The following is a 21,439-nucleotide window of genomic DNA, read 5'->3' on the forward strand; positions in this document are numbered from 1 at the left end:
TTCATCAGTTTCTACTGCGTCTCGATGCACTATTTAGCACTAGAACGAAATGTTATTATACAGCATATGTGAAATGAAGGCGAACCAATATTCTGATCAGTCTGTCAGCGCCTGCGTCACACTAAAGTTCTGAAATGAAACAGCAAAGTACCATTTAAAATGAGATCGTATCGTTCTTCTCCAGATATCAGGCTCGTTCGATATAACAGGCTCATGTAGGCGCGAAACCGGGAAGTATTTTCGATCGCGGTTTGGTGACACTTCGCTGCTCCCATCTTATAATAGGCAATAATCGACGTTCGCTGATCTTTGGTTGGCACGCTCAATCGTTCATCAATGGCTGAGTGCCGGGGACTGCCAATTATCTGCTGTAAACTTTCGCCATCCTTCGAGAATACGATCGCGATTTTCAACACAGGGTACCGTTCACAAAATAGCTATCTAGTTAATACGTTTCTTCTTGCTGATATACAGGAGCTTTAACTAACTAAACTTTGCGGTAAAGTGTGGTGTTGGTTGCCCTGTAAAGCTACAACAGCATTCGACTTGCCGAATTATTCAGATTAATAATGCAGTCAGAAATTTGGAAAATTATGAGTTTTTTACTGATTTAGGTGAGTGTGTACACTAGTGGATGTCACTGATGTCACGAAAGCTACTCTTTGTGTTTGTTTGTGGTATACAGTGTAGTGGGAGAGCAGTTTGTAGGTAAATATGCTGTTTCCACTGCCGCACATTAACGTATGCGGTTTGTCGGATAACACTTCTGACTGCTGCGGAACGGAATCAGCAGGTAATGTAGTTAACTCATGATTGTGATGTTACTGATGGGACTTGGGCCCTCGGCAAGAGTCTGGCCTAGAGTTATTTACTGAATTTGCAAGATAGGATTGGCAAGCCGGCAAACACATTACCACACGCACTACTCGACATCGGCAGATGCCGTGTTGAAATTTCTCAATAAATGTGTGCTCGATGCTTTGCCAATAACGCGAGTGAGTAACGATCGGAAGATTTAGACAGATTGCAGCAGGAATGCTTCCAATTCTACTGGTGCCTAACATACCGTTACCGTTTTGTCAGGCAGGCCACATGTTACAAGCAGGGCGTTGCAACCGAATGCTGTTCTAAAGTAATATTGCGCAACAAGTTTGCGACAACCCTGTCCACAATATTAAACTGTATTCCAATACGAAATTCGATTTGCTGTACATAAGTTCTATGGACAGAACATTCCGTCAGAAAACCCGAATCGCAACTCTCGTGTAACTTACAGGCGTACATCTTCCGAAGAGAAAAGAAGTGGAGATCACGGCATAATGACTCATCGATGACGAAGACAAACTGAGACTGCATTCCCTACACAGTTTTTATATATATATATATATATATATATATATGAAACAGGCGAAATACCCTCAGACTTCAAGAAGAATATAATAATTCCAATCCCAAAGAAAGCAGGTGTTGACAGATGTGAAAATTACCGAACTATCAGCTTAATAAGTCACAGCTGCAAAATACTAACACGAATTTTTTACAGACGAATAGAAAAACTAGTAGAAGCCAACCTCGGGGAAGATCAGTTTGGATTACGTAGAAACACTGGAACACGTGAGGCAATACTGACCTTACGACATATCTTAGAAGAAAGATTAAGGAAAGGCAAACCTACGTTTCTAGCATTTGTAGACTTAGAGAAAGCTTTTGACAATGTTGACTGGAATACTCTCTTTCAAATTCTAAAGGTGGCAGGGGTAAAATATGGGGAGCGAAAGGCTATTTACAATTTGTACAGAAACCAAATGGCAGTTATAAGAGTCGAGGGACATGAAAGGGAAGCAGTGGTTGGGAAGGGAGTAAGACAGGGTTGTAGCCTCTCCTCGATGTTGTTCAATCTGTATATTGAGCAAGCAGTAAAGGAAACAAAAGAAAAATTCGGAGTAGGTATTAAAATTCATGGAGAAGGAATAAAATCTTTGAGGTTCGCCGATGACATTGTAATTCTGTCAGAGACAGCAAAGGACTTGGAAGAGCAGTTGAATGGAATGGACAGTGTCTTGAAAGGAGGATATTAGATGAACATCAACAAAAGCAAAACAAGGATAATGGAATGTAGTCTAATTAAGTCGGGTGATGCTGAGGGAATTAGATTAGGAAATGAGGCACTTAAAGTAGTAAAGGAGTTTTGCTATTTAGGGAGCAAAATAACTGATGATGGTCGAAGTAGAGAGGATATAAAATGCAGGCTGGCAATGGCAAGGAAAGCGTTTCTGAAGAAGAGAAATTTGTTAACATCCAGTATTGATTTAAGTGTCAGGAAGTCATTTCTGAAAGTATTCGTATGGAGTGTAGCCATGTATGGAAGTGAAACATGGACGATAAATAGTTTGGACAAGAAGAGAATAGAAGCTTTCAAAATGTGGTGCTACAGAAGAACGCTGAAGATTAGATGGGTAGATCACATAACTAATGAGGAAGTATTGAATAGGATTGGGGAGAAGAGAAGTTTGTGGCACAACTTGACCAGAAGAAGGGATCGGTTGGTAGGACATGTTCTGAGGCATCAAGGGATCACCAATTTAGTATTGGAGGGCAGCGTGGAGGGTAAAAATCGTAGAGGGAGACCAAGAGATGAATACACTAAGCAGATTCAGAAGGATGTAGGTTGCAGTAGGTACTGGGAGATGAAAAAGCTTGCACAGGATAGAGTAGCATGGAGAGCTTCATCAAACCAGTCTCAGGACTGAAGACCACAACAACAACAACAACAACATATATATATATATATATATATATATATATATATATATATATATATATGTGTGTGTGTGTGTGTGTGTGTGTGTGTGTGTGTGTGTGTGTGTGTGTGAATGTGTATACCACAGCTTCTCCTAAACCAATGGACCAATCTGAATCAATCTTGGCACACATATCTCATGATATCAAGCAACAACCGGTGTGCGGGTAGGAACCACATAACTACCGTAGTACAGAAGATATGTCATCATAAACAATGGAATGCGTGGAAAACTATCACGTCATGTATGACGTTTAAGTGTATTACTTCTTTGTTAATAACTGTATTTGCAATAAATTTCGCAGGCAGTATTCACATATTCCGCTAAATGCACCACCAGAAGTGTATCCAAGTACCACCCAAAGTTCAGGATACATGACGTCATAAACGCTGAGAAGCTTGAGAAACCTGAGAAACTGCCGCACTGAGCAAGACGTTTAAATTTATTACTTGCTTTCAATTAACTCTGTTCACAAAAAAAAAAAGAAAGAAAAAAGAAAAAGAAATTGTAGACAGTTTTCACATATGTACCTACAAAATTAAATTATTGTGTGACACATAGATCAGGACATTTGACGTCATAAACACTGAGATGTGTGATAAATTTCCGCACCATGTATGACGTTTACGTTTATTACTTATTTGCTACATCTTTCGCTGACAGTATCCACACATGCCACTGATTGTACGTACACAGATACATAGTTGCACGACACACAGTTCAAGAGATACACTATTTGATCAAAAGTATCCGGACACCACCAATAACATACGATCTTCATATTAGGTGCATTGCTCTGCACCTACTGGCAGGTATCAGCGACGTCGGAAGTCATTAGACATCGCGAGAGAGCAGAATCGGGAGCTCCGTTGAACTCACGGACTTCGAACGTGGTCAGCTGCTTGGGTGTCACTTTTGTAATACGTCTGTACACGAGATTTCCACACTCCTAAACATCCCTAGGTCCACTTTTTCCGATGTGATAGTGACGTGGAAACGTGGAAGGACACGTACAGAACAAAAGCGTACAGGCCGACCTCGTCTGTTGACTGACAGAGACCGCCGACTGTTTAAGAGGGTCCTAGTGTGTAATGGCAGACATTTATCCAGAGCATCACACAGGAATTCCAAACTTCATCATCAGCCACTGCAAGTACTATGACAGTTAGGCGGGAGATGAGAAAACTGGGATTTCATGGTCGAGCGGCTGCTCATAAGCCACACATCACGCCGGTAAATGCCTGAGAGCTGGTACCTCAGGATAAGGTTACGATTGTGGACGGGGCCGTAATCAGTTACTCTCGGTTGCACAACAAATACGTAAACTTTGTTTAAAGAAATTAAAATTTTAAAACAGTTTCTTAAAAAAACACAACTGACTGTAAAACGGCTGAAGCCCTGAATTAGAAGTCAGAAGAACAATTCCATATAGCACATATTAAGATAAATGCTTCGTGTTAAAACAAATTATAACACAGCAACTGTCTTATTATAAAAGAAGTGAAATTATTACTCGGCTGAAGGCCACAAACAATTTCAAATAGCAAGCAGCTGAAGGCCTGAATTAGAAGTTAGGATAACAATTTCAAATAGCACACATTTTTAAAAAAATACCTTGCTTTGAAAACAAGCCTGCTTAAAAAGAAACAACTTATTGTAACACGGCAGAAGTCCTTAACATGAAAGATGTGAAATCATTGCTTGGCTGAAGGCCACACACAGCTTCAAATAACAAACGGCTGAAGGCCTGAATTAGAAGGTAGAAGAACAATTCCAAATAGCACTTTTAAAATAAATACCACGCTTTTAAAACATGTTTGCTAAAAAAAATTACTGTAACACGGTTGAAGGCCTTATCACGAAGAAAGTGAAATTATTGCTCTGCTGAAGGCTACACCATCAATAATTAGAAAATTACAAATATCCTTAAAACAAACATCACAATCTAATGAAGCAGGACAAGCGTTCTCAGCAAGTGTTCCAAGGGTCGGCCTGGGGAGGTAACTCAAACATAAGGTAAGGTGAGACAGTCAGCCAAGAGTTGTACTCACGTAACAGGATGGCACCTCAACTAGGGGCAGCTTAAGCGCCGACCGACCGACTTACCAATCCGCCTAACGCCAGATCACCGGTACAACGATGGAACATTTTTACGCAAAGTCGAAGAGGCAGACAGCACTAGGTCTTCAAAAAACACCCAATGACTAAGGAAACACTGGAACCAACGTAGATTTCCAAAAAAAAAAAAAAAAAAGTATGCACAGTACAAGAGGCTGTCGAACTAAACGCCGTGACGGACATCATCAACATGACGAGGAAAGGTACAGTGCGGGGCGGGGCGTTAGCGGCCCCAAGGTAGAAAATACCGCTGGTTGCACTTCACTAATAACAATAATACTAAATTCAATGACGAATAACAAATAGAGAAAGACGGCTGCCATATTTCACCCCCTCGAAACATTTCACTCATTGCCGCCAGACTCAGCGGCCTTGGGAGCAACAACCCTCCGACCAAAGGCGAGATCTCAGAATAGTCGAGGTTGCATTAGCAGTTAGCCCTTCAGTCACCTTAAACGCCCAGGGCTCGGTGTGCAACGAAGTGGCCACTCTCGCAGCTACTCCTCCTCGATCTGACACTGTCAGCACACCGCCAGCTGCCCCGGCTTGCCCTGGCGCTGCACGGACCTCCACACTGTTGCACCCCAACCAACCTAATGTCCGTTCGCAACTCCCTCGCAATCCAGCACGCAGACAGCATTAAAATAACTACTCATTCAAAAGCAGAAGGTACACACGGATCCGGGTAAACAATTCCACCAACAACTCACAATACTAAAGTCAGTCACTGTGAAACAACACGGACCAATTAAAGTCGGCACAAACACAGAGAAGCCAGAAGCGGTCGGAAGACCAAATGCACGTCGTCCGCTGCGACGGCCGACCGAACGACCAACCAAAGGTGGTCCCCACTCAGGCCAGGCACTGGAAAGATCCCAGTATACATCGTCGACTGACAACTTATTGCCATGAGGTCACTTCGACGGGTTGACACACACACACTCAGGTGAAAGTTGCGCTACTCGAATATCACGGTCCATTCAACTAAAACTCACTGAATCCAGTCCTTGACGTAGTCGTGCACTTTTGCGACCACATCCTTCCGTCGGACAGTGCATGTGTGTCGCCAGCGGTCGGGCGAGTACTGGCTGTCCGGACCTCACTGCTTCTCTGTCCCAACTCAACTCGCTCGACACACACGAGCCAGAAATACTAGAGGCCGCCCCAAATGTGATACCACAGTACGCGCTATCGATAAGCGCTAGTTTTGCTACTCACGGACAGAACGAGGCGATCAAGCGTAGTGGCGCCAGTGAACACACTAAGAAAATGAACGCCACTATCGCTATTACAAGATGCGAAGCTAAGAACGGCGTCAACGCGAGCCGCACACGGCTCAATACCACACGACGCCACGCTTGTTGTAAGGAGCGTATATACACTCCTGGAAATTGAAATAAGAACACCGTGAATTCATTGTCCCAGGAAGGGGAAACTTTATTGACACATTCCTGGGGTCAGATACATCACATGATCACACTGACAGAACCACAGGCACATAGACACAGGCAACAGAGCATGCACAATGTCGGCACTAGTACAGTGTATATCCACATTTCGCAGCAATGCAGGCTGCTATTCTCCCATGGAGACGATCGTAGAGATGCTGGATGTAGTCCTGTGGAACGGCTTGCCATGCCATTTCCACCTGGCGCCTCAGTTGGACCAGCGTTCGTGCTGGACTTGCAGACCGCGTGAGACGACGCTTCATCTAGTCCCAAACATGCTCAATGGGGGACAGATCCGGAGATCTTGCTGGCCAGGGTAGTTGACTTACACCTTCTAGAGCACGCTGGGTGGCACGGGATACATGCGGACGTGCATTGTCCTGTTGGAACAGCAAGTTCCCTTGCCGGTCTAGGAATGGTAGAACAATGGGTTCGATGACGGTTTGGATGTACCGTGCACTATTCAGTGTCCCCTCGACGATCACCAGTGGTATACGGCCAGTGTAGGAGATCGCTCCCCACACCATGATGCCGGGTGTTGGCCCTGTGTGCCTCGGTCGTATGCAGTCCTGATTGTGGCGCTCACCTGCACGGCGCCAAACACGCATACGACCATCATTGGCACCAAGGCAGAAGCAACTCTCATCGCTGAAGACGACACGTCTCCATTCGTCCCTCCATTCACGCCTGTCGCGACACCACTGGAGGCGGGCTGCACGATGTTGGGGCGTGAGCGGAAGACGGCCTAACGTTGTGCGGGACCGTAGGCCAGCTTCATGGAGACGGTTGCGAATGGTCCTCGCCGATACCCCAGGAGCAACAGTGTCCCTAATTTGCTGGGAAGTGGCGGTGCGGTCCCCTACGGCACTGCGTAGGATCCTACGGTCGTGGCGTGCATCCGTGCGTCGCTGCGGTCCGGTCCCAGGTCGACGGGCACGTGCACCTTCCGCCGACCACTGGCGACAACATCGATGTACTGTGGAGACCTCACGCCCCACGTGTTGAGCAATTCGGCGGTACGTCCACCCGGCCTCCCGCATGCCCACTATGCGCCCTCGCTCAAAGTCCGTCAACTGCACATACGGTTCACGTCCACGCTGTCGCAGCATGCTACCAGTGTTAAAGACTGCGATGGAGCTCCGTATGCCACGGCAAACTGGCTGACACTGACGGCGGCGGTGCACAAATGCTGCGCAGCTAGCGCCATTCGACGGCCAACACGGCGGTTCCTGGTGTGTCCGCTGTGCCGTGCGTGTGATCATTGCTTGTACAGACCTCTCGCAGTGTCCGGAGCAAGTATGGTGGGTCTGACACACCGGTGTCAGTGTGTTCTTTTTTCCATTTCCAGGAGTGTATTTGACGATTGAACAGTGGAAAAACGTTGTGAGGAGTGGCGAATCACGGTACACAATGTGGCGATCCAATGGCATGCGGTGGGTATGACGAATGCCCTGTAAACGTCATCTGCCAGCGTGTGTAGCGCCAACAGTAAGATTCGGAGGCGGTGATGTTATGGTTTGATCGTGTTTTTCATGGAGAGAGCTTGCACCCCTTGTTGCTTTGCGTGGAACTACCACAGCACATGTGTACTTTGATGTTTTAAGCACTATCTTGCTCCACGCTGTTGAAGAGTTGGGGATGGCGACTGCATCTTCGAACACAATGGGGCATCTGTTCATAATGCAAGGCCTGTGTCGAGTGGTTACACGACAATAACATCCCTGTAATGGACTTGCCTGCACAGAGTTCGGACCTTTGGGGTGTTTTAGCACGCCGACTTCGTGCCTGGCCTCACCTACCGACATCGATACCTCTTCTCAGTGCAGCACTCCTTGAAGAATTGGCTGCCATTCTCCAAGAAACCATCCAGCATCTGATTGAACTTATTCCTGCGAGAGTGGAAGCTGTCATCTAGGCTAAGGGTGGGCCAACACCATATTCAATTCCAGCTTTATCGATGGAGAGCGCCACGAACTTGTAATCATTTTCAGCCAGGTGTCCGGATACTTTTGATTGGAAATACGTGATGAAATTCCGTATCATGGATAAATTTTTTTGACGTCTTTCAACCATGAAGCACAGACGTCTGTAGGCGAAAACGAGTGCCGTCTACAGAAGTAAGAAGAGGTATTTACTTAGAGACGTTTACAAAATCGTTTTATAGTCAGGCGAAGCGGCTGAGCCCGGCGTACAGAAAATGCCGGAATCATGTTTCTTAATGGGGCTCAGTACGTACACATTTGCACATTATAAATATTTCTTTGTGTGACTGTTTCATAATTTCAAAGGTGTTTTCACGAATACATGGAAGTTGAAATTTTTGGCAATAATAAACCGGTCTTACTCCTCTCACAGCAGCTTAATCGCGAATAGGCATCAAGCGCTTTAACAAAATGATGAAAACGTAAATATCATCGTCGGAGGAGAGACTGAACAGCTCTTCTATCGATCTCAGGTGCCAACTTTTGACTATCCCGAAATCCGGAGTCGAATGCTCCCGTGTGTGCACCGGACTCATCGAATTTCCTGTACTCTGAGTAGAACTTAATCTTGGTAAATCATTCACTGACTACGACACTTTTAATTATACTTAAATTATACTGCCTTGCGATACCTTTTCAAACAGCCAAGAGCACTAACGCTTTCGCTTACGGGACAGGGATGCTGGCCGCCTCGCATATTGCCGACGAGGGCTGCTGAGCCGACCAGAAGGGGTGTGGTTTCTTGAGCAATCCGCATATCCAGATTGATAAATACTGTGATGGTTGCAACGTCCCGCTTCAGGTATTCGCTATGCAAACGTTTAGAAAACTTCCTCCTTCTTAAACATGAGATTTACACTAAACACTTATAGATGTGCTATACAGATTGTTCCCTGTGGGACAGGGAAAGACTGACATCTGGAGTGGTATTGGGCCACCAGTCTCGGCTAACACTACCCAGACAGATATATGACAATCCAACGCCGCAGAGCAATGGAAAAGAGAGAGAGAGACAGAAGAACAGAAGGACGGAAAGACTGCCTGTCTGATATGTCATACTACAACACTCACACAACAGTCGAATCTCGACATAAATGCTGAATAATCCTTTGAAATGATTTGTTTCTTTTGTACGGTGTTTGTGTTTTCACAACGACTGTTTCAGTACCGAAATTGTGAACACAGAAGAACGTTTATCGTTAGACGGCCTAATGAAAGTTTTAACTAATTCTTCTTTTCAAGAAAACAGTGACCACTGCCACTGCAAAATATTGATATAACGTGCATAATACACACACACAAAGCCGCGTGTTGAAAACGTACACTCACGCGCGTATGCAAGCGCGCACTCGCACAGACACATACACACACATACACACATGCAAAGAAACAAAAGCATAAGCGCTTGCACACACATGAACTCAGAGTGCAATCGACGATAACATACATCCTTTTGAAACAGTCAAGTGTTACTGGAAAATTACGGCTGCTCAGTTGCATTGTACATAAGTAGTGTTCATTACTGTTCTATCTCAACAGAAGATACAAGCGTACAATATTCCCTGCACGTGGGTACACCTAATAACTGAAATACACTTCTGAATTTTATGTTAGTGCCTTGGAAACGGAAGGTAGAGATCATATTACAGGGTTCAACGTTACTTCGACAGCATGGTCATTGGACTACATGCTCGGATTGCGAGAAAATTGGAACGGAAATCGACCATGCGTTTTCAAAGGAATCATCTCGGCATTTGCTAGTATTTATTCAGGGTAATGACCAAAAATCTAAGTCTGAATGGCCGAACGGTAATTTGAACCAAAGATCTGACGCACGCCGTTCTAGCATGCTAACCACTGCGCCATCTCGGTTAGTCCTTTGAAAAGTGTTTCATAAACTAGCAGAAAGCAGCTCAAGATCTCAAAGGCAACTTCGTAAATTTTCTGAGACAGGAAATATCTTTGCGGACGAAATCTACCAAATGTCGGGTCAGTGTCATTCAGTTTTCATAATCATTGTTTACTTAACAATAATTGACATGTGTTGTACTATCACGTAGAACAACATACCAAATGTTAACAGTTGTTTCGCCTCCGAACCTGCAGTTGACCACTTTTCACATTTTTACAATCATGTGCATCCTTCATTCAATTTGGATAGTGTAATACAAGTAGCGCTCTCTTGTCTAAGGCAGTCCACGGCAATTAGATTTTATTCAATAGCCATTCATTATCTTACTTCCCCTGATTCTTCTGCAGTTCTTTGACTTCTAGAAGTAGATATTCTTATTTCCACAACTGTGTGTCTTTCGGGGTGTTACTTACTTGTAATTTCCATTCAGTGGTGAGTACACTGTGCATCCCTTTCGACAATCCTCTGTTCTGGGTAGATGTATATCGCCTCAGATTCTTTGCAGCTGTGATACTTGCATTTCGTTTGCTATTCTAAAGACTTCCTTGTGTTGCCAACTTCTTCTCCCAATGACGAAGGCTGTACGCTGCGTAAAATCCAAACGACTTCTTTCACTTGCCTGTTTGAACTGACTCCTTTCAAATGGTTCAAATGGCTCTGAGCACTCTGGGACTTAACTTCTGAGGTCATCAGTCCCCTAGAACTTAGAACTACTTAAACCTAACTAACCTAAGGACATCACACACATCCATGCCCGAGGCAGACTGTAGCGCCTAGAACCGCTCAGCCACTCTGGCCGGCTGACTCCTTTCACAGCAGCTGTTACAATAAGTATTACATTTCCCTCTGTTTTCTCCACACGGAAGATGAGTGAATTTTCGGGAAGTCCATATCGTTCCAGTGCTAAAACATCATCATCTTCGTTATCATCAGTGAGGACATGTGTAACTGTCCTGTATCGTATTTTGCGATGAGACATGATTCCTCTTTCCGTTGTCTGATGTAATCTGAAAACCAAAAAATGTGGTCCATGCTTCCGAATGCTGCGTCTGCAGATGAAACTAAATACCAGTGCAATGAACCTAACTGCGCCTGTAGCCACAGAACTGTGGTAAGGGCACAGACCACCGCAGTCAACACGCCGTGCCCACAAATAACCCTCACCGCGAGATACTTCTTCACTCTGAGCTATTCTCTTGATGCAATGACCGAGTCCTCGGACTGTAACCACCTTTCGAGAATCTTCTACTTCAGGGAAGAATGCGGCAGTTTTTCTTCTGTACGATCATCCTCCTGTCAGCAGTATCCCCCCCCTCCCACCATCGGAGACATCCAGTCATCATCAGATAGCAGGACTGTGTTATGAGGCACACTTCTACATCTACATCTACATCTATACTCCGAAATCCACCTGACGGTGTGTGGCGGAGGGTACCTTGAGTACCTCTGTCGGTTGTTCCTTCTATTCCAGTCTCGTATTGTTTGTGGAAAGAAAGATTGTCGGTATGCCTCTGTGTGGGCTCTAATCTCTCTGATTTTATCCTCATGGTCTCTTCGCGAGATATACGTAGGAGGGAGCAATATACTGCTTGACTCCTCTATGAAGGTATATTCTCAAAACTTCAACAAAAGCCCGTACCGAGCTACTGAGTGTTTCTCCTGCACAGTCTTCCACTGGAGTTTATCTATCATCTACGTAACGCTTTCGCGAATACTAAATGATCCTGTAACGAAGCGCGCTGCTCTCCGTTGGATCTTCTCTCTCTCTTCTATCAACCCTATCTGGTACGGATCCCACACTGGTGAGCAATATTCAAGCAGTGGGCGAACAAGTGTATTGTAACGTGCTTCCTTTGTTTTCGGAATCTCAGTCTGGCATCTGCTTTACCGACGATCTACTTTATATGACCATTCCATTTTAAATCACTCCTAATGCCTACTCCCAGATAATTTGTGGAATTAACTGCCTCCAGTTACTGAACTGCTATATTGTAGCTGAATGATAAAGGATCTTTCTTTCTATGTATTCGCAGCACATTACACTTGTCTACATTGAGATTCAATTGCCATTCCCTGTACCATGCGTCAATTCGTTGCAGATCCTCCTGCATTTCAGTAAAATTTTCATTCTTACAACCTCTCGATATACTAAGGCATCATCCACAAAAAGCCTCAGTGAACTTCCGATGTTATCTACAAGGTCATTTATGTATATTGTGAATAGAAACGGTCCTATGACACTCCCCTGCGGCACACCTGAAATCACTCTTACTTCGGAAGACTTCTCTCCATTGAGAATGACATGCTGCGTTCTGTTATCTAGGAATTCTTCAATCCAATCACACAGTTGGTCTGATAGTCCATATGCTCTTACTTTGTTCATTAAACGACTGTGGGGAACTGTATCGAACTCCTTGCGGAAGTCAAGAAACACTGCATCTACCGGGGAACCCGTGTCTATGGCCCTCTGAGTCTCGTGGACGAACAATGCGAGCTGGGTTTCACACGGAACCCATGCTGATTCTTACAGAGTAGATTTCAGGTCTCCAGAAAAGTCATTATACTCGAACATAATACGCGTTCCAAAATTCTACAATTAATCGACGTTAGAGATATAGGTCTATAGCTCTACACATGTATTCGGCGTCCCTTCTTGAAATCTGGGATGACCTGTGCCCTTTTCCTATCCTTTGGAACACTACGCTCTTCTAGAGACCCACCGTACACCGCTGCAAGAAGGGGGCACGTTCCTTCGCGCACTCTGTGTAAAATCGAACTGGTATCCCATCAGGTCCATGGACCTTTCCTCTTTTGAGCGATTTTAATGGTTTTTCTACCCCTCTGTCATCTATTTTTATATCTACCGTTTTGTAATCTGTGCGACAATCTAGAGAAGGAACTACAGTGCAGTCTCTCTCTCTGAAACAGCTTTGGAAAAAGACATTTTGTATTTCGGCCTTTAGTCTGTCATCTTCTGTTTCAGTACCATTTTGGTCACAGAGTGTCTGGACGTTTTGTTTTGATCCAACTACCGCTTTGACATAAGACCAAAATTTCTTAGGATTTTCTACCTAGTAAGCACATATAATTTTACTTTCAAATTCATTGAACGCCTCTCGCATAGCCCTCCTCACACTACATTTCGCTTCGCGTAATTTTTGTTTGTCTGCTGTGAAGTTCCCTTTGTGTCGGTCGCTGCCATGAAGACAAAGACAAGATGGAACTGTAACACAGCTTCCACCACCGTTAAGGCATTCACATGATCGGGGGCTGGAACAGAGTTCTCCCCAGCCCTGCGCCGCTGGAGCGTGACGCAGTCAGCTGTAGCTGTTCATTCTCCTTTGCGAAGTTAGGGGCACCGGCTCGACGCGCCTTTCTTGTCTCCCGAGACCCACAAGAGGCGCATACGTCACAGCACGTTACACTGCAGGTCTTAGAGTGCCGCCGGGAAGCGAGTAATTATATGAGACGAGTTTAATAACTCCTGACGGTGCATTTAAGTTTATGCAAGCTCTCGAAAGCACACGTCAAATCTAAGACATTTACATAGTACCTTTCCAATTACGTATTGATTTCCCGTGGGTCCTGCACGGAGCCTTGCGTCACAAGTTCGTTGCAGGGCCCGTATTTCACGTGAGCACCGGCTGGCTTAGGCGGGACAACAGCAGTTGCCACGAACGGGCCAGTTATAGGCTCAGTTGCACATCGCAGGTGCCCGATACAGCATCAGCGACAAGGCAGATGTTGCAAGGAAAACGCATCATGAGAGTGTATCGGCGTATTTGTCGCACTCTCCGAGTCTCCGGAAATCAACACTCACTCTCAAAAAGACTGAATCACAGTAGATAGGAGACAATAAAGAGCTTATATTTACGCACTGCCTTCTTCTGCTGCACGTACATCCGTCTCCAGTAGGGAATCACGGGCCCTATGACCTACTCGAAGTGGGATAGCTTGGAGACTGATTGATGGAGAAGAAGTTTGATGAAGATCGACGGAGAAAAGGGAAGGATTACAGATGGTGTGGCGAACAGTAAGTCGCAAATGGAGGCACAGTTCTCAAGAAACGTCATGGACAACAGCCACATCTATAAGTAACATCTTTCACTGTAACTTAAAATCACTCGTTGGATTCCCTGCATCTTTGATTTTCTCCTCTCCCTACTTTTTCCGTAGTGTCGGTATTACACACTGGCAGTAGTATTTTGTAATGGAGCGAAGGATTAAAAATCAACATAAGTAATATGCATCCAGTGCAATTTAGCCTGGCGCTCCCCGCCGCACAGAAAGTCGTTTGCCGTAGTGTGATATGCCACAAAAAACTACCCTACACCAGCCACTGAAGAGAGAGGGTCTGGCTCAGGCGGGGGAAACATTATATTCCCCGAAAACTTGCATAAGTATGCTGGAAGATCTAGAAGTGCTTTAATAAAAATTTTGTAGAGGGAAAGCTTCAGAATAATTAAGACCGAGGTTAGTACCATGCATGTCAGTAGTTAAGGATAAATATGACGTACGGATTAAAGTCATGGTCACTAAGTTTGAAACTTTGGACGAAAAATTTGGGATTAATCGGAGCCCTCAAGGAAATTGGTAACAGCTACTATTTAGTTAGATAAGTTTAAGCATTGGTACAGCAACATAAATTAGAACAAGAACAAGGAGTCACAACAGTATTGTTCAGTTGGGCCCACTCTCTTCGCATCATGCAGCATTTCTCCAAAACACTAGAGCGGTGAGTTACCACGTGGATGCGAGATGAGGAATTAGCCGTGACATCATCAGCTGGACCGCTCCAGGTAGGTCTCTCAACAAGCAATGTTCATCTTAGTGGTAGATCTACCAACAATAAGCGGCCAAGCGATCGACGTGAGATAGCTGGAAAGTCTGTCACATCTTAGGAACGTATCTGGAAGTAAAGGAATTAACGGAATTTTTATGGAGCGCAATAACATCAAATTCACCATGAAAGTAGGAAAAAACGATACATTGCATTTTCTTGGTGTCCTCATCCGCTGCAAATGGATGCCTTGGCCACAGCGTCTACAGAAAACCTACACGCACCGATTTGCATTTGCACGCCATCAGGCATCAGAACACGGCACAAAAGTACACAAGCACTGGTAAGTTGTGCAAGAACGATACCAGACGTCAATAATCTTCCCCCATGACATGAGTCAATTATGCAAGGTCTTCTGGAACGACAGCTACAACTTTCAACAAATAAATGGAGTGATATCAAGCAAGAATCACAACCAGATCATTTACGAGGAGCAAGAAGAGAAACCTGCTTTTCCTGCTATTCATCAGTGCTTTGTGTCAGCAAGATAAGCCGCTTCATGAACAGACGAAAAATAAAATCGATCTTCAGACCTCCAATAAGAATCCTGCAGTGAGACTAGTTGAGGACACGGCATGTCTCAGAACAACTGGAGTCCACAAGATACCTTGCGACTTTGGCCAATCTTACGTCGTACAGATAGTGCGTTCTATAAAACAACACAGGAAGGAGCATGAGAGATTTTATCGCATATGCTACAACGAGAAATCCGCTTTAGCTGAACGTTCTCTAGGTAAAAGTCACTGAATGAAGTATGTAGAAACGTCTGTCGCGGCTCGCACTGTCGGAATCTAGGAGTGTATAATCACAAGTCACAGACTACACGCTTAATAGAGACTGCAACCTGCAGCTCAGAGCGGCGTAGGATCCAGCGATCGCGGGGTTGCAGCTGGCGTATCGAACGTATGCCCATGCATGGCGATGTCGTGGGCGCCAGTGATGTCCAGCTGACAGCTATCTTATATATGGGTGCCTCAGCAGTCCATCATCATTCATTTCACTTGACGATGGCCAAGATGTTCCTGAGCGTACCATTTTATCCATGTGATGCAGGTGTAAGTCCGAGAACATTATATATGATTCCTCGCTGAGAAACCAGGCGTTTCCCATGAATTTATTTAGAGCTGTGCTTCCACGCACTTGCCTCGCAACCTATGGCCTTGTGTTTAATATTTGTGACGTTATATCTCCTGAAATATGTGTCTTAGGGACATCACTTTCCAGGTACACCCAGTGACATATGTAGAAACTTTATTTATTGTGAATAGATTCAGTAGCAGAGAAGTAATATAACTAAATGTCAAGCATGATGCGACAGCTTTTTACGCATCTAATTGTTTATAGCGCCATGTGCCTTGAACAATGTATCGCAAAATGATGTACTGTCAGACTTGCATTCAGTAATATACAGAGAGGTCCATTGATAGTGACTGGGCCAAATATCTCATGAAATAAGCATCAAACGAAAAACCTACAAAGAACCAATCTCGTCTAGCTTGAAGGGGGAAACCAGATGGCGCTATGGTTGACCCGTTAGATCGGGCTGCCATAGGTCGAACGGTTGTCAACTGCCTTTTTTAAAAAATTGGAACCCCCATTTTTTATTACATACTCGTGTAGTACGTAAAGAAATGTTAAAATGGACCGTTTACCAATTGCGGAAAAGGTCGATATCGTGTTGATGTATGGCTATTGTGATCAAAATGCCCAACGGACGTATGCTATGTATGCTGCTCTGCATCCTGGACGACATCATCCAAATGTCCGGACCGTTCGCCGGATAGTTACATTATTTAAGGAAACAGGACGTGTTTAGCCACATGTGAAATGTCAACCACGACCTGCAAAAAATGATGATGCCCAAGTAGGAGTTTTAGCTGCTGTCGCGGCTAATCCGCACATCATTAACAGACAAACTGCGCGAGAATCGGGAATCTCAGAAACGTCGGTGTTAAGATAGCTACATCAACATCGATTGCACCCATACCATTTTTCTGTGCAACAGGAATTGCATGGCGACGACTTTGAACGTCGTGTACAGTACTGCCACTGCACACAAGGGAAATTACGGGACGACGACAGATTTTTTGCACGCGTTCTATTTAGCGACGATGCGTCATTCATCAACAGCGGTAACGTCCGGCATAATATGCGCGATTGTGCAACGGAAAATCCACGATGGCTGCGACAAGTGGAACATCAACGACCGTGGCGGGTTAATGATTGGTGCGACATTATGGGAGGAAGGATAATTGGCCCCCATTTTATCGATGGCAATCTAAATGTTGCAATGTATGCTGATTTCCTACGTAATATTCTACCGATGTTACTACAAGATGTTTCACTGCATGACAGAATAGCGATGTACTTCCAACAAGATGGATGTCCGGCACATAGCTTGGGTGCGGTTGAAGCGGTATTGAATAGCGTATTTCATGACAGGTGGATTGGTCGTCGAAGCACCATACCATGGCCCGCACGTTCACCGGATCTGACATCCCCGGATTTCTTTCTGTGGGGAAAGTTGAAGGATATTTGCTATCGTGATCCATCTACAACGCCTGATAACATGCGTCAGAGCATTGTCAATGCATGTGCGAACATTACGGAAGGCGAACTACTCGCTGTTGAGAGGAATGTCGTTACACGTATTGCCAAATGCATTGAGGTTGACGGACATCATTTTGAGCATTTATTACATTAATGTGATATTTACAGGTAATCACGCTGTAACAGCATACGATCTCAGAAATGATAAGTTCACAAAGGTACATGTATCACAATGGAACAACTGAAATAAAATGTTCAAGCGTACCTATGTTCTGTATTTTCATTTAAAAAACCTACCTGTTACCATCTGTTCGTTTAAAATTGTGAGCCATACGTTTGTGACTATTACAGCGCCATCTATCACAAAGCGAAAAAACGTGGTCCTACTAAAACATTCATATTTCTTTGCGTACTACACGAATATGTAACAAAAATGGGGGTTCCTTTTTAAAAAAAACGCAGTTGACCTATGGCAGCGCCATTTAGCGGGCCAACCATAGCGCCATCTGGTTTCCCCCTTCAAGCTAGACAAGTTTCGTTCTTTGTAGTTTGTTCGTTTGACGCTTATTTCGTGAGATATTTGGCCCAGTCACGATCAATGGACCCCCTGTATATGTGCATACTGTCTGTGAATTGCGTCGCAAATGCATTTGTAGTAAAGAATTAAAAAAATTATAACATCATGTCTCATGCGGTGCTTGTAGCATGAACTGAGGAAAAATAGTAATCGAGGAACATTTCTTGGTTTGGTTTGGTTGGTTGTTTGGGGGAAGAGACCAAACAGTGAGGTCATCGGTCTCATTAAGGATGGGGAAGGAAGTCGGCCGTGCCCTTTCAAAGGAACCATCCCAGCATTTGCCTGGAGTGAATTAGGGAAATCACGGAAAACCTGAATCAGGATGCCGGACGCGGGATTGAACCGTCGTCCTTCCGAACACGAGTCCAGTGTGCTGCCACTGAACATATTTTCTATGTTTATTTTGTATGGGTTGTCAGCGAGAAAAAAATTAATAAAGGTTTGGACTGATGTGTAAACTTTGTTGCGAGTTGTAAAGTTGTCTTATTCTGAAATATTGGATAAATAAAGTCTGCGAAATCATGCGACACGGGCAACGCTACTTTTCCACCCCCACCTCCAACACTTTGATTAAAATTAATTTTAACTGTAATAATCAACAGCCTCAGTTGCACCGCTTGCCTAGAATTTACCTAGGTTTCAGTCGGAATAACCCTACCTACTTCAGAATAACAGTAACTACCGTTTAAGCTAAAACTACAAATCCATAAATCATCGTCAGACAGTCAAAACTTGTCTGAATCTGCCTCGGCCCCACTTCGCGTCCGCGATGCGGCAGCCACGACTGCTGTATTGGAAGATTTTACAATCTGACGATAATTTATGGATTTGTAGTTTTAGCTTGACGATGTCTACTATGGACAAACGGTAGTTACATTTATTCTGAAGAAGGTTGGGTTATTCCAACTGAAACCTAGGTAAAATCTTGGTAAACGGTACAGCTGAGGCTGTTGATTATTAAAATTAAAATTAATATTCATACAGTTGCTGACCGGGCCGCGAAAGGTTGAAGATATTTAACGTTGATGAATAGGTGGATCTTACCCAAACAGCAATTATTGTCTGACAGTAAGGTATACGTGTACCGTACCAAGTATGGTCGAAATCGGTCCACTGGTTAAGGGAGGAGATGGGAAACACGCACACACACACACACACACACACACACACACACACATATTCATACATGCATTGTTGTAATGTGTATGGATCATAGAAGGAATCCGTATAGGAGACTTGCTGTACCCTATTATAGCCCATTAGGATTGCCGCTTTCGGCGCGTAATACAGGTCACATTTAGATCAACGTAATGACAGAAGAAGAAAAATTGGTATGATCGTACAAAATTGTTAATAATATACTATCACACCCGTTTTACAGTAGAAAATGTCAGAAAATGAACCGTGTTACAGGTCGAAACCAAACAAAACGTAACAAGTGACCTACACGGAGTCTTTCTTGATTACAGTTATCTTGATCGTGGTTCCCAGATATGTGATGCCTACAGTTGTAATATTTTAGTACTATCCGTAATCCAATAGTCAGTGTCTATTTATTCGTTGAAATAAAGTGCCTGATAAAAAAGGGAAAATTCCAGGAGGTAAGACCGGATGTCAATGTAATTGTGTACATGTGCACACCATCGCCCGATGTATAAATGATTAACTAAGTAACTCTTTACGAACAGGAATCGAAGGACAAGCAGTACCTACCGACCGCCGTGTTGTGTTCTGTTCGTTTTCGCAGATTTGCTTCAGAACTTGCAAGATCTCATCCTTTTTTTACGTTTGGGCATTGTCTAAAATGTAAGTCAACTATTTATTAAAAAATACTCCAAGTACTCTTTACACACTTTTCGATTTATGTTCAGCCACTGTATCACTTTCATTACTCATACATCACTGTTTGTTTTGTTCATCACTGCACTATTTTTTTTCGGTTCCTCCCTCCGTCATTGATAAGAAAATGACGTTCGAACCTTGCTTTACATGCCCCTACCAATGGGCAGCCCCACCAGTGGCGTATTCCAAAACACAGCAAAAAGGCTTTATATGGTTCACTACGTTCCAGAGCAGTCCACAACATTCGAGAGTGTTCTGGAATGTTCCACAACGATTTGGGATGATTCCGAACATTCTTGGATCATCCCAAATTTTCCAGACTATTTCCGAATATTCCAGAACATTAGGATCATTGCGGAACATTCCGCAACATTCTGGAATGTTGTGGAATGCTCTCAAATTCTCTCGAAAGTTCTGGAATGTTCTAGAATACTCTCGAATGTTGCGAATTCTCTAAAAATTTCCAGATTCCGAAATGTACAATTGTTATCTTCAAAAGCACGGATTCAGGTAAAACTCTTATTCCTGGATGGGAACAGAAGGCTACCACACCATTTAATTCGCTTGATCGAACAGGGACGCGTTTCTAGGTTTTAGCGGTACGCATATAGAACACTTACTTTTATAATATTGATTAATTACCTATTTGTCTTTTTTAACTGTAACAGCACTGAGTGCTACAGATGCAAGATACGGAAAATCGTCCGCCAATACTGGACGTTTCGGGACTGGGTTCATAAAACGCATAGAAATCATAATATAGTGGTTTTGATGCTTCAGATCTTTCACATAGTCTCGCCCCAATTTAGTACAACGTACAGAACGTTCATACAGTCAAGTGAAAAAAAGTAATATAAGTACCTCTTTCACATGTTGTTCAAATTACGTGTGACATTGGCTTGAATACAGATACGTTGTCAAAACGTTGGTATTTGATGTGAATATTTGCACATTGACGTTTTGTGATAAGTTAATATCGATAATGCTAAGCCTCTTCAACCCCGATTACTTTTCCAGATAAGATCTGTCCGTGTTTTGCCTTTCAGTCAAGTAGCTATAGCCGTCCATGAGTGGTTTTTTCTTCGGGATTCATGGTGTGTGGGACAAACTTTGTCCATACTTTTCTCTTCTTTAAAAATTTCAAGAGAATGTCTTGGAGACTTGATTTAGAGAAGTTGCTCCACTGCGACCTGTGACACAACAACCTTGACAAAATACAGTAGCACGCCTGCTCACAAATGGCTGGTCGCATGCACAGTTGCTCAAAAATGGTTCAAATGGCTCTGAGCACTATGGGACTCAACTGCTGAGGTCATTAGTCCCCTAGAACTTAGGACTAGTTAAACCTAACTAACCTAAGGATATCACA

At 43.9% G+C, this 21,439-nt stretch overlaps 1 protein-coding gene across 1 annotated transcript in view; it reads right to left on the reverse strand.

The window, feature by feature from the left end:
* The window catches only part of LOC124803369 (hemicentin-2-like), a 255,061-nt gene that overhangs the window by 231,542 nt on the left and 2,080 nt on the right, over positions 1–21,439 (reverse strand). The window lies entirely within an intron of this gene.

This window comes from Schistocerca piceifrons, chromosome 6 (assembly GCF_021461385.2).
Source record: "Schistocerca piceifrons isolate TAMUIC-IGC-003096 chromosome 6, iqSchPice1.1, whole genome shotgun sequence".
Lineage (NCBI taxonomy): Eukaryota > Metazoa > Arthropoda > Insecta > Orthoptera > Acrididae > Schistocerca > Schistocerca piceifrons.